The 15,360-nt window shown below is 35.3% G+C and overlaps 1 pseudogene; it reads left to right on the top strand.

The window, feature by feature from the left end:
- Positions 1-4,696: 4,696 nt before the first annotated feature.
- LOC122686680 lies at positions 4,697-6,191 on the top strand (annotated as a pseudogene).
- The last annotated feature ends 9,169 nt before the right edge of the window (positions 6,192-15,360 follow it).

The following is a 15,360-nucleotide window of genomic DNA, read 5'->3' as shown; positions in this document are numbered from 1 at the left end:
GTTCATGTCATGGATTTCAAGTATTAATATACTTGTCAGTAACAATTGCATTTGATATTTCAGGAAATTCATCCCCCTGTACATTTCCATGCCTACCTTTTTCATTGAAATCTCTGGAGCATTAAAACACAAATATGGTATATTTACATAATAAGAGGTTACTACTCAAAAGCAACTATCAAATATTAAACACATGGAACAACTTAAGTGTACTTTTCAAGATTTTTACTTCCTATATGGTTATCTATCCTTCTAGCTTTGTCTACTTTCTTCAAAGTATATGGGTGTGTGCCCTGACAGTTTCTTAAAAAAACAAATCTTGAAGATTTCAAATAGTTGTAAGTTGAAGTTCATGAATTCTTATAAACTATCAGAGTTACAGTATCATATGAATGGCCTCTGTCAATTTTATTTCCTTTGTGCCTTGAAAAGTATGGATCAGGAATTTTTTTTTTATATTTATCTAAAAAAAATTTAAAACAGAGTTTTTTAAATAGATTTCATGAGCATCTTAATTTACTTTTATACAACTTTATTAATAAAAGCATGCATTTTTAAAGTTACTAATTATAATATTAATTTGGGCTACAAAAAAAACAAAGCAAAACCAAAACAACCCAAAAAACCCCTCCTACCTAAGTCTACTTAATTTTATGTTAGAAAAATTAAATCTCCTCTTTTGAACTTTTGAAGTAAGTCTTCTTCTTTCAATCTAAAGGGATTATTTAAGATAAAATGGAATGAGAATGAAATTCAGTGATGAGTAATCTAAAGTGTTGGTGTGAAAGAATACCATTCTGAGAGAAATGCTGCCTTTGAGGGAACTAGGGTGGAAATAAGACAATTTATTCAAATACACAATATCTAGGTAATTAAATCTAAAATAAAATCTACATTATATATTTTTTCATCATGATATCAAGACCATTTATTTACAGTTCCTTCAAAGTGTTTATTTTCTCTGTGCTGACTGAGAATGCAACTTTTTAAGAGAAGGGAGCAAAGGCTTAGATGTCTGAGAATTCAGGCTTTGAGGTTTTATAAGTTCAGTGTACACTCAGTCATGTACGACTCTTTGCAACTCCATGGACTGTAGCCACCAGGCTCCTCTGTCCATGAAATTCTCCAGGCAAGAATACCGTAGTGGGTAGCCATTCCCTTCTCCAGGCGATCTTCCCAACCCAGGGATTGAACCCGGGTCTCCTGCATTGCAGGCAGATTCTTTACCGTCTGAGCTACCAGAGAAGCTCTTGGGGTTCCTTAATGAGGGTTAAAACATTCAGTAGAATAGTAGGACTAGAACCCTTAGTTACAACTGAGGAGAAAATGATAACCATATAAGAAGATCTTTCTCATTAGGTAGCTAAATCTTCCAGTGAAAGACTGTAGCAGAAGATGTTATATTTGAAGAAATTATTCAGAAGACTTGTTCCTTTTTCTCTGATAGACCAGTTTCTTTGTTTATTTTATACCTTCTTCAGTTGATTTTAAGGTTTTTACTCTGAGGTGTCTAGCATGAATATAGTGCTCTGAAAGGTTTTAGATGACACATTATACTTGCTTGACACTTTCCTCAAAGTTACCTATTTATCCATGTAACTACTGGTCTCACACTTATTGGTACAAACTGGCTCCAAACTCAGAGCCTCTAATGCCAGGGTCTATGTTTTAAGCATCACCCTATTGTTACTGCTAAAAATACTCAGTGGGACATCTCAGGTCCTAGGATATCATGCATCAAATGGAGGAACACAGAGTCCATTCACTTTTTTTGTAGTTTAGCTTATTGAAGTATAGGGGATTCCCAGGTGGCTCTGGTGGTAAAGAATTCACCTGCCAATGTAGGTAGATGTAAGAGACACAGGTTCGATCCCTGAGTACAGAAGATCTCCTGGAGGAGGGCATGGCAACACACTCCAGTATTCTTGCCTGGAGAATCCCATGGACAGAGGAACCTTGGCAGGCTACAGTGCATAGGGTTGCAGTCAGACAGCTGAAGCAACTCAACAGGCACACTGAAGTCTAGTTGATTTACAATGTTGTGTTAATTTCTGTGGTACAGCAAAGTGATTCAGTTGTATATATATTATATATATATAAATATATATATTATTTTCCATAATGCTTTGTCATAGGATATTGAATATAGCTCCCTGGGCTATACAGTAGGACCTTGTTGTTTATCTATCCTAAATGCATCTGTTTTTCCCAAATTCCCAATCCTTCCTTCTTCCCTCCCCCTCCTCCTTGGTAACCAGAAGTCTGTTCTCTGTGTCTATAAGTCTGTTTCTGCTTCATAGATAAGTTCATTTGTGTCATATTTTTAGATTCCACATATAAGTATTATCATATGGTGTATGTCTTTCTCTTTCTGACTGATTTCACTTAGTGTGGTAATTTCTAGATCCAGTCATAGTGCTGCAAATGGCATTATTTCTTTCTTTTTTTATCACTAAGTATATTCACTTTTGTTCCTACTTTTCCACCCAGGAGTTTTTTTTATTTTCTTATATTCTATGCTATTTTTAGAGTCATTAGGTGTCCCAGATGCTCAAGGATATCCTGTATGCTAAACTGGAGCATTCCTTTTGCATTTTATTGGGTATCATCACCTCTGTTGTATACTATCATATTTTATCACCTAGATTCTGACAGATATCATGTCCAATACTTGTGAAAGAACAGAATCTGCCATTAGGCACCTTATCTCCACCAGATACTGCCAACACTAAAATAAGAATCTTACCTAGAAATACCAGAGCAGACAGAAGCTCCTGTAAAGTAAAACTTGCATCTTATTAACTGGATGTCCATAGCGTCTAGATCTTTTCATCCCTATAAAACTCATGATCCTTAATACGTAGTAGGTTATCAAGAAAGAAAAGAGTAATCATCTATCTAGCCATTTCCACAACATAAAGATGATAGATTTTGGCAACATTTTCTAATGATCTTATCTTCTTGTGGAAGATTAGCTTCTCATAACATTTAGAACTTGCTAATTAAATGAGTCCAAGGAATACCTTCTGACAGTTTAGAAGGTTAAAAATTAGATCAGCATTTTCAAAACTGATATCTGTTTGATACATGATAATAACTGCCAGAAATCCACTTGATAGAAGGTAATAGTTGTCATTTAAAAATATTCTTTGATGAAATATGTTTGTGAAGCACTCTGTTATTGTATATCTCCCTCCCAAATATTCAAAGGAAATATGAATAAAACAATAATTTTAGGATTTCCTACCCCAAAGACATCTACTGACTTTTAGCACAGCATTTCTAACATTTACTTGAGTATGGAAGATATTTTTGAATCATTGTTTCATAGAATGGGTATTGGCAAATTCAGGCTTAAAATGATAGTGAATATGCTTGACAATGACTAGTGTCAGTAGAAAACATTAAATCAAAATTATACAATTTCTACATATAACCCAGGGAAAGGTTATGATTCATATTATAATTTTCTAAAGCTTACAAATATAACAAAAAGCCTCTCTCCATAAAAGTTAAGAATTATAAAGAACTATGTATGTCTTGTAGAAGAAAAAAGCATAAAGAGAAATAAATGTCAAGGTACATTTAATACAGATCTTTGTCTCTATTGGTTGTTTAAAAGCATACATTTCATCTGAATAGTCTTTTCTAAAGAGGAGAACAAGATACCAAAAAAAAAAAAAAAAGAAACAGGTGGTAAACTGACTACCTTAGCATTTACAGGAGGAAAAGGAGAATATATAGATTTATATTAGATTATTTTAGAGCAACACTTGAGATGGATGAAAACTGTGAACAAAGAGTAGAGGCCAAGAAAGAACAGAAAATTATTTTGCTTTTGTCAAAAGAGTGGGATAGAAAATGGAATCGGTAGTAGATACCTGGAGAGTTAGCGAACCTCAGGTCATGTAAAGTCTTGTTTATCATCCAGAGGTACTTGTTCTTCATTGTCAAGGTCTTGGGAAGAAACTCAGGGGGTTAGTAGAAGGGCTTGATGATATTGATTTGTATAAAGCTCACACTGAAAGCCTCAAACTTCAGTGCACAAAGGTAACCACTGAGACAGGAACTGTGATTTGAATGACCCTGATGTATAGTTAAAGTGAGCAGTTGTGAGGCTTGAGGAATAGGAGGGTAGTCTCAGATCTGGCCTAGTGACTGGATGATAGTACTGTTGATGAAGATAGAGTGAGGATGCAGAGCATGTATAAGGTGAGTGGGGAATAGTGATATCCAGTAAGGTCAGAGAGAGATTTTAGTAGCTTGTAAAAAATGCAGATATGATCCACCACCAGATATATGTGAATATCTAGAAAGCAAGGTGAGAAATAAAGGGTGCAGATGCACCTCTAAGAATAACTAATGCATAAGCAGCATGTGATTGCATAGATAAAAAATACTAGCAGAGACAGATGGTGATATTGAGAAGGTACCATCACAGAGAGAAGAACCAGAGGATAAAGATATCAAGCATAGAGAAGCATTATAGAAAGTGTATTATGAAGCTACCTCAGCCAAGAGATCAAGTATGATCAATTCAGCAAAGGTTAGCTGAATTTGGAAATTAGAAACTCACTGATACTTTGTATAAGGAATTCTAAATCTGCAGTAAAGAAAAAGTAAGTTGTTGGTCACACTGAACTGCCTCAGGGCTTTCCATATACCAGGACCCTTATCTTCCTCTGCTGGGTCAGCTATGGTGGCTGTGAAAATCCTAAACCCCAAGGCTGAGGTGGCCTGAGCCCAAGCAGCGTTGGTGGTCAATATCAGTGCAGGGGTTCAAGGGATGTAGGACGTGCTGAGGATCAACTTGGAACCTAAGGGCACCATGAAGATGCTGGCTTCTGGTGCTGGAGACATCAAGCTACTAAAGATGGAAATGTGCTGCTTCATAGATTGCAAATTCAACACCTGACAACCTCCTTAACTACCAAAGTAGCAACAGCCCAGAATGACAAAACTGTGGATGCTATACTTCTAATCTCTTAATCATTAGAGTGGTACTAAAGCACATGAATCTCTACATGTTTGAAGATCTTCATCCCAGAATAATTGCAAAATAATTGCAAAAGTATTTGAAACTTCAAAGGAAATGCACTTCAGGTTTTGATACAAAGTAAACAAAGAAATGGACAAGGAAACACTTATAGATGTGTCCTGGACATCTCTATGAACTAAAGTTCATGCTGAACTTGCTGATGTCTCAACAGAGGCTGCAGTGAACTCTATTTTGGGCATAAGAAGAAAAGATGAACCTATTGACCTCATCATAGTTGAGATCATGGGGATGAAACATAAACATAAACATGAAACCAATCTAGGCTTAATCAGAGGTCTTGTTTTGGATGATGGGGCACAACATCCTGATATGAAAAAGAGAGTAAAAGAGGTGTGCATCCTCAGATACAATATGGTGTCATTAGAATATGAAAAAAAAAACACACGTGAATTTTTTTCACAAGAGTGCAGAGGAGGAGAAACTAGTAAGAGCTAAAAGAAAATTAATTGAAGACAGAGTAAAAAAATAATAGACCTGAAAAAGAAAGCCTGTAGTGATTCAAATAAAGAATTTGTTGTTCTTCGTTGAAAGGAAATTGACCCCATTTTCTTAGATGCTTTTGAAGAGAAGGCAGACTAGATCTGAGAAGAGCTAAGAGGAGAAATACGGAAAGGCTGACTGTTGTTTGTGGTGGGATAGCCCTAAATTCTCTTGGTGGCCCAAAGCCTGATTGTTTGTGGTGTGCAAGACTTGTCTATGAACATCCATCAGAAGGAAAGAAGTTCACCTTTCTTAAGTTAAATGGTCATTGTTTTATCACATTATTGACCAAAGGGTCAAATAAGCACACACGTACTCAAATCAAAGGTGCAATCATAAATGGCTTCAGGGCTAATAAAAATGCTATTGATGGTGGCTGTATAGTTCCAGGTGCTGGTGGAGTGGACAAGGCAATGAAAGAAGTCTTGACTAAACACAAGCCCAGGACCCAACTTAGAGGGCAAGAATTTACTGATGCTTTGCTCATTATCCCCAAATTCTTGTTCAGCATTCTGGTTTTAAACCTTTAGAAACATTAGTTAAAATTCAAGCAGAACATTCAGAATCGGGTCTACTTGTGAATGTGGACTTGAACACAGATGAGCCATTGGTAGCAGAAGAAGTAGACATATGGGATAACTATTTTGTGTAGATACAACTTCTTCACTTCTGCACTGTTATTGCCACCAACATTCTCCTGATTAATGAGATCATGAGAGGTGAAACGAATTCTCTAAAACACTGAACTGATGCTTCCCTTGTATCATCTGAATCGTGAAGTTTCTACAGAATGATCTAAGAATATAGCTACAGAATTTTTGTCCAAGTTTCAAAGAATTTTCAAAAAGTATTTTCTTTTCTTTTTACATATAAAAAGGAGAGAACTCTGGTACTTATTCAGATTCTGAAGTTCTGAAATTATAATCACAGTATTTTTGAAATTCCACAGCAGTGCACACACATACAGGGGCCATAAATGACCCAATAAACAGGATGTTTTGCTTTAGCTTCAGTGATATAAACATACATGTTAGATAAGCATATGTTATCTACCTTGTTATTAAATTTTCCTTGAAAAACACAAACAAAAATAAAAGAAAATTTAAGTTGCAATAAATTTAGATGTTCCAGATTAAGTCCTCTTTATAGAAATTCTCTTGTTGAGCTTTCTATGGAATTAACTAAAATTTAGTTTCAGATAAGGGGGAAGTTAAGAAGATAAATTTTTCATTTATCTCTGTTATTTTGGTGAACAAAATCAAAACTATTATGCAAAATTAGAAATATTAAGTTGGACCATAAAGAAAGCTGAGAGCCAAGGAATTGATGCTTTTGAATTGTGGTGTTGGAGAAGTCTCTTGAGAGTCCCTTGGACTGCCAGGAGATGAAATGAATCACTCCTAAAGGAAATCAATCCTGAATATTCATTGGAAGGGCTGATGCTAAAGTTGAAGCTCCAATACTTTGGCCACCTGATGCAAAGAACTGACTCATTGGAAAAGACCCTTATGCTGGGAAAGTTTCCTGAAACTTTCCTGCAGGAGGAGAAGGAGGCAACCAAAAATAAGCTGGTTAGATAACATCACCGACTCAGTGAGCAAACTCTGGGAGACAGTGAAGGACCCTGAGCCCTTGCATGCTGCAGTCCATGGGGTTGCAAAGAATTGGACTTGACAGCTGCAACTACAACAACAATTTAGAAGAAAATTACCATAGGAAATTTCTTGTCCAGCTTTTTATTTACAGATTAGAAAACTGATGGATGGTGATATGGAGGAAATGGAAAACACACCTCATAGCCCTTCTTAGTTAATAATTTAATATAGCTTGAGATAGGCAATCATCTAGCATTAAAATGGATAAGAAATCAGTATTTTTAACTTTGTTCACTGACATAAAGAGATTTGCCTCAACTCTGTGATAAAAATTGAATTTAGTCATGACACTTTTGGTTGAAATTTGCCAAGATGTCATCAAGTAGGTAATTGAACTTAATTTTATTTTCACGCTTTAATGTCATGGTGATGGTCTCAGTTGCACAGGGCATAATAAAACTTAGAGATTAGAACTGTTGATTTTGAATTTTTGTTTCTTTCAACCAAATGATATCAAAACAACTTAAAAAATGGAAAAATTCCTACTAATGACTTGTAATAAATCGGAGCTTCATTTTTCTATATTTCTATACAGAGTGTTTTTTCTTTAGTGGAAATAAGAAATAATAATTGAAAAAAGAAAATAGAGAGTCTTTCCCTCGAGTATCCAAAAAGAGCAATTCACTGGTGACCACTCTCAATTGCTTTAGTACAGTAAAGGATATTGATTCATGGGTATTGCACAAAGAGTGAGGACTTTCAGCCCTAATGTGCCTAGAAGAGTAAATGATATAAGGGGAATAAGTTCAGGAGTAAAATGGAATCAGGGAAAATGCTAATACAATATTCTGTGGTGCAAAACTTCAGACCTGTTGCAGTATTTCAAATGCAGCATGATTAAAAAAAAAATGCACGATAGATACATAAAGCAGAACAGTAAGCCAAAAAGAAAGGGAGAAAAGGGATCCAAAATCAGCAGACCAAAAATAGAAGGGGATTACAGTTATGGGAAATGAGAATGAAGACAGAAGCTGAGCTGAACAAGACTGACAGCAAAAGGATAATGAGAGGTGAAAGAGGTGAGAGGCAGTGCAGAGGGAAAGCTACAAGCTAACCGGACAGAAAGAAGGAAGCTGACTGCAGGGTAATCAAAGGGTAGCAGCTGTATGATGACAGGAAGGAGTGATAGTAAATCACATAAAAGGCAAAGGGGAAACCATCCATTGGAAACACTGGTTGATGTGCGAGAAGGAAATGTTGGATTTGTAAAAACAGTATCGTGTTTATTAAAGGGGTGGCGGCATCAATATATTAAACTTGATGTCAAATTTCAATAAAAGGCACATTTGGAATTTATACTTGTGAACGTATCTGGCATTTATCTTTGTCCATCTGCAAGATTTTGGTGTGTTTTCAAAGCTCTACTAAAGGAAGCCATAAGTTTCAGAGTGGTCAGATGGGGAATTTGAAATGTGTAAGCTTGTAAAATGATTAGGTACAGTAGAGAATGAACACTTAATCAGTTAAATTTCCCAAAAGTAAAATAGTTTTGACAGAGCTAGTAAATTAAATCTGAACCCAAGGGGGGTCAGTTCAATTAGATTAGTCTGCTTCTGGTTCATACTGGTGGTGAGAGAAGGTCATAGATGACACTTCTGAACCTTAAATGATTCCAATTATTTGATGGGGTTGACTACTTTCTCCTTGTGATATTGTTTCTTTTCCTGGCTTGTATCATGCTGTCTGTAACAGCTGTTTTTTGTCACTGTTATTTTAATTTTTTTTTTTTGAACTCCTGCCCACTCCTACCTCCATCTCACTCTTTAAATATGGAGGTATTTTCAACCTACTTTCTTTATACTTTCTGCCCTTCAAGTTCATCTACTTTTAGGAATGCAATACTTAATCTGGGAAAATAACTCCAAACTGTGTCACTAGCTGTGAACTTCCCCTAGATTCTCCCACTGAGTAGTGGGAAATTTCACTTTTCTACGTTGCTGTTTTGGCAACAAGATAGCTGATTCTGAACTTCTTCTCTTTCATATTTTTTTTCCCTATTTATTCTTGTTCTTATTTTTACTCTTTTTATTTGTTTCTCCTTCTGTTAATGACACTAGGTTCATCTCAGCTGCCAGGTTTGAAACCCTGGAAACCTTCACCTTACCTCTCACAAATCATGTGTTATAAGCCCTTTCAATTCTTCCAAGTAATGTCACATATGATTCATTCATGTATTCATTTAGAAAAATTTAATATACTATTTCTTAGGTAATTTTTATTACTGTCAAACATCTGGGATATTGTTGCAAATGTCCCATCCACATTCCTTACCTCATAAATTTTCTAATGATGAAAAAGAATACAATATAACAGTTTAGTAGTAAGAGTTTCTCTTGAATGACATTTGAAAGTAAACACATTTCTTTCCTCAAGTTCAGTAAAAGGCCACTCATTTCAGAATGCTGTTTATAGTCAATTCTGATTAAAAATAAGCTTTTTCCTAGAGTTGCAATCCATTAAGTTTATTAAAAGCACTGAATGACATCATTTTAAAATATTATATCATCAAATAAGACCAAACACTTGGAGTAAGGATTCCCTGAAATGCCCTGTATAGCAAAGCTGAGTTTGAAAGTCTATCTTACTCTCCAAAATTCCCCAAAATGTGATTTTTACAGCATTCTTTTAAAAATAGGTTTGCATGACACAGAACTGCTAGTCAAGTATGCTTTTTTAATATCACTTGGCATTTTTTTTTCACTTTCTCCTCAGTAAAGTAGAAAATAATAATAATGGAAAAAAGCAAAATAATGCTTTCAACCTCAACACTCAGGAAAACATTCGGAGTCATGTTTTAGACTAAAGAATGAGTATTTCCTCTAGCCCTTCTGTGTGAGCATTTTTGAACCTATAAATTTGTATTTCTTAACTCCTGCTTTTCCTCCTGGAAGTTCTTTCCACTCACATATTTTGTGGACATTGAAAAGGTACACAGTAGTCTAATATATGGTTCTGCCCTTTCCATATTTCTGTTTCAACTAAAACCCCTCATTTGAACTATCGTGAGAGCCTCCTGATGTTTTCTTATGCTCTGCTTTTCCAATCCAATCCTGTATTAGCTCTGGATTTATCATATTATAAAAGTAAATTATTTCACATTTATTTAGAATATACAATAAATGATCTAAATGACTGCCTAGATGCCATTATACTTTTTAGCCATCAAGAACATTTCCTAGATACATACTACAATTAATTGTAACAAACATCTACCAGAAAATGGAGATACTGAAGGGAGATTTCATTAAATATATTGATAAATGGACAGTAGTTTTCTATACTATTTTTTACTAGTCAACTTGAAAAGACTGTCTATAATTACTTACATTTATTTCAATGCTCCAAAACAATTTAACTATTTATTGGCACATCTATAATAATTTCCTATTGACATTTCAGGTGAAAACACAAGAGTGAATTCAAAGATCAAGAAAGATTACACTGTTAGTATAATTCAGTTCTCTTCTATCACCAAATATTAGTGTCTCTGATTTATAACATCTCTTCAGTTTTTCATGTAGCAAATTATTTTCCCTCCCTTCTTCCTTCCTTCCTTTCTTTCTTTTTTCCTCCTGTCTCTATCTTTGTCTCTCTGTCTCATCACATGTAAACACACACACACACGCACACACACACATAGCCCTGTCACAGAGAGGAATTACTTTTTATTTGTCTGACCAGATTGGTACCTGTTGTAACACATATGCTATATTTTTCAATTAGACTCATGGGATTAAATTAATTTATCCCAAATCAAGGCTTACTAACAATTCTAAGTGCAGACAACCACTATGCACATTCTTTTATGAGACCTACAGATACAGCCTCTGATTAACAACAACAAAATTTATGCCTTTTTGTTTCTCACTTTAGGACAAAGTTTGATTCTAAAATTAACATGCAGGCTGTTCAATTCAGGAAGAAACACTACTCATGTAAAGGAAACATTTCAGTTATTATCTCCCTCTTCTTGTCCATGCTCCTATTCAATCGTGCCTGACTCTTTGCAAACCTTTGGACTGTAACCATCAGGCATCTCTGTCCATGGTATTTTTCAGGCAAGAATACTGGAGTGGGTTACCATTTCCTTCTCCGGGGGATATTCCCAGCCCAGGAATCAAACCTGCATCTCAAGAGTCTCCTGCGTTGCAGGCAGATTCTTTACCTGCTGAGCTATCAGGGAAGCTATCTCCCTCTCATACCTTAATAATTACACAGATTAGGTTACATTTTCTGGCTAACTGTTGGTCCTTTAATGGACCGGAACCTGGTGGTCCGGAGAGTAAGAGAGAGAAAGAGGCTGACATCCCCTGGTTTACGCGGAAAGCCAATAGAGCCCTGTGCTTAGGGCTCGCGGAGGCACCGGGCGCCCTCGCGAGTGGGTGAAGGCGCAGTGTGCCTTCTCGAGAGGGTCATAGAAGCCCGGGCAAGAAAGTGAGCTCAGCCGGCCTCCGCGCTCCAAGAAATTAGCCAGAAATAGAGAGAGAGAGAAAGACAGGAAGAATAGAAGACAGAAAGAAAGACACGGGGACCAAAGCTCTGATGGACAAAGGTGTTTTAATCAACATGGCTTGGGCATATATACTGTAGTTATTCTCAGCAAAGATAAAGATTAAAATTCCAGACTTACAAAACGTAAGACGATCCCTATTAAAGAGAGAGTTGCAAACAATCACCTTTTACCATATGGCTCATAAAAAGGAAGAGGGTACTTATCACCGTAATGAGAAATGCCTGGATTCCTCAGCCCCAGGAAAGGTGTGCCTCTCCTCTTAATTCCTGAATATTCAGGAATCAATAAGGGCCAGAGGGTTCCTGACAGATCCAAAACAGCACACAGGAAGCCTCTTGTTAAATGCTTCCTGACAGCTAACCATGACCCCATTAATACATAAAGTCCATATTTATTTGCAATAGTCAGTGATTTAAGAGCAAATAAATTCTGTTGGTAATGTTTTATATAATATTAGAAAATGCCAAAAAAGTTATGCAGCTTCAGAACCTTTCACCAGCACAGCATTATTGAAAAGGTTTGAATCAGAGAGCAACAAGGAGGGTCCTACTCACTCCCACTTGTCACAGTCCCATCTCTCCACACGGGATGAGCATGGCTGCTTCCCACTTACACGTTAATGCTGAAGTCCAATCCACTTGAGACCCCTCAAAAAAAGAGGGAGACTGTCTCTTTTCCAAAGATACGCCTCCCGTTTGTGCTCAGAATATGAATTGACTCTCTGCACTGAAAAGTCCATGCTGTGCCTTCTTCATTCTCCTGGACCTGAAAGCTCACTCAAACCTCACTTATTTTAAAATGACCACTTTTTTCTTTTTCTTTTTTTGGTTGAGAGTAAAACAGAATGTTCATGACTAGTATCTAAGTCTTCCACATGGCTTTAATGGATATCCACTGGTACTTAATGGATATCCACTAGTCCTGAAGAGGTAAAGGAAATGAGTCCTTAGCAATTTAAAAATACAATTAAAGAAGAATATATTTACTTCTAAAACTTCACTTCTTATATAATCATAAAATTTTAGTGCTTGGAAAGAATATTAGCTAATTTCTTCTTTCAGTAGCAAAGAAATTGAGGCCCATAATGGAAAACCAAATTACTCAATTGATGATTATGCTTGATTTATGCTTGATTCATGCTCATATCATAAGCCATGTCTTCTTCTCAATGACTAGCGAAGACTCATTAAAAAGTCTTTTCTTCAATACTTATGGTGCAGGCAGTAGGTAGTGGAACAAAATACAACAAAGCAGTCTAATGACTCCTTTCCCTTCATTGAAAGAAATGGCCTGCCCTAGACACTGACAAACACTTTGGATCAGTCCTCACTTTCTGTCTTCTACTCTTCCCAGTCTCATTTTCCAAGCTGAAACTGCTTTATCATTGCTCTTCCTCTCTAATATTTTAAATTAAAATATATTTTAATTTAAATATAAATAATATATTTATAAATAGAAAAATGTGTATGTACATATAGAATGGATAAACTTAGATTAATTGTAATGCTGTGTTTGCTTCATAAAAGTCAGAATTTTTTAATGCATGTTTTCCTTAAAGAAAATTTATTTAGGCATATTATGTCTTATTATTTTGTTAAAATTTCACTTTAGTATGACTGCCCAATAAGTAATATTCATAATTTAAATAGCTTAAGTGCATAACATATGCAATGAATTAAATTATAACTAATCTAAGCCTTTTTATTATAAATCTCCATCCTTTGTCCAGAGTGCTTTCTCACTCTGTACATGTTTAATGTTAAATACAGAATGGAGATTCTAGCTCATTCTTTTATTTAAGATCACTGAGAGCTTATAGTCAATTAACTTTCACTAATATTGAATGCTGCGATTCATGGGGTCGCAAAGAGTCAGACACGACTGAGCGACTGAATTGAACTGAATGTTGAATGTCTCAATAAATCTATATATTTCCAATAAGATGAACTGATACTGTAAAGATATCCTCAAAAGGATCAAGAAGAGAGAACAGTTTATCACTAAACGATCCATCTAAGGATAAAATCTTGGCCTTCTTCCCTGTAGCATTAGTCTTCTCTGGTTAATTTAGTTGGCTTGTAGTAAATGACTTGAAGGCTGACCTAATGTCTAGATATTGCTCTGTGAAATGTTCTGTATTTTGTGTCTTCTATTTACTTTTGAGGAGTCGATATTTCTCTACTCAACTGCAAACCTAGTTTTGTATTCCCTTGTTACTTTCCTTAACAGAGCTAACACTATATTATTATTTTTTTTTAGCTGTAATAGTTGACTGCTGCCCTGCAGCCCCCAAACACCTCAATTCCCCTTGGTTTTCAAACAAAAAGATTGGAAATGCACATAACTTCAACTTTCACAAAATCATTGAACCTGAAAAGCTAAGGAAACCTTGTTAAATGCTGGAGCAGCACACAAGAAAAAGTCTAAAGCAGTTGAGGAATATAACAGAATTAATGATCTCACTGCATGAAGGAGAGAAATCAAAGTGGAAGAACAAAGAGGATATTTAAATAGAATGGAAAGTGGATATAAATGTGTTTTAAGTGTATTAATTAATACAGAGTGCCAACCTCTAGCTTTAAAATATCTACATTTGCACTTATAAATAAAGACGCTTACTTTTTTATTAATTGTTTAAATTACGGAATGTGTTAGACTAAGCTCTGCTTTTCCAATATTTTTTCTCTTTTTCAATATCATTTCAATTATTTTGGATTTGATCATTTATTTCCAAATATTTCATATACTTTACTTGCTTTTTGAAATTTTCACAATTAAGTGGGACTTCAAAAACTGTTTGAATGAGAAAGAAAACAGCATAGTAATTCTTTCATTCAGTAAAATATGTTAAACTTAGAAGACTGAAAGATACACTATGAAGTGAATCCTAACATGCACAAACATTTGAAATTGGTTGAAGGCCAAGGAAATATTTTATTTAGAATTTCCTTTACATTATATGCAATTATTTTATTAAATGTAGTTGTTTTATTAAAAGAGTCACATTTTCTCTTATATACTATGACTTTGTGCCTTAACACCAAAACCTAAGTTCTTTAAGTGGAAGATTAATGCTTGTTAAAATTTCACTTGGTTGGTGAAACTTGGTGAAAATAGAAAATACTTGGTTTCTATTTCTTGTTCTGCAGAATTTGGCATGGTGCTTTATTAATATTATTATGGTGCATCAAATGAGAAAGGAAAGAGAAATAGAACAAAAAGAAGATAGAGAGAAAATCAGGTTATTTATATAATTATATGAAAGTGTAGTGCAGACAGGTGAACAATGATACTTAAATTAGGACAGGAACCATAGAAATGTTTGAGATGGTCAGGACAATGTAAAGAAATATCTTATTTCAAGGGTGGCATCTTTCAAGTGTTAAGAGACACTAGAAATATGTAGATTCTGTTACTTTAGAAACCAAATTATCAATTAAGAACTCAGTTGTTGTTGTTCTTCAGTTGCTCATTCTTGTCCGACTCTGCAACTCCATGGACTGCAACATGCAAGAATTCCCTGTCCCTCACTCTCCCATAATTTGCTCAAATTCAAGTCCACTGAGTCAGTGATGCTATCTAACCATCTCATCCTCCATTGTCCCCTTCTCCTTCTGCCCTCAATCTTTCCCAGCATCAGGGTCTTTTCCAAT

This window comes from Cervus elaphus, chromosome 30 (assembly GCF_910594005.1).
Source record: "Cervus elaphus chromosome 30, mCerEla1.1, whole genome shotgun sequence".
Taxonomy (NCBI): Eukaryota; Metazoa; Chordata; class Mammalia; order Artiodactyla; family Cervidae; genus Cervus; species Cervus elaphus.
This window is presented reverse-complemented; position numbering and strand designations above follow the sequence as displayed.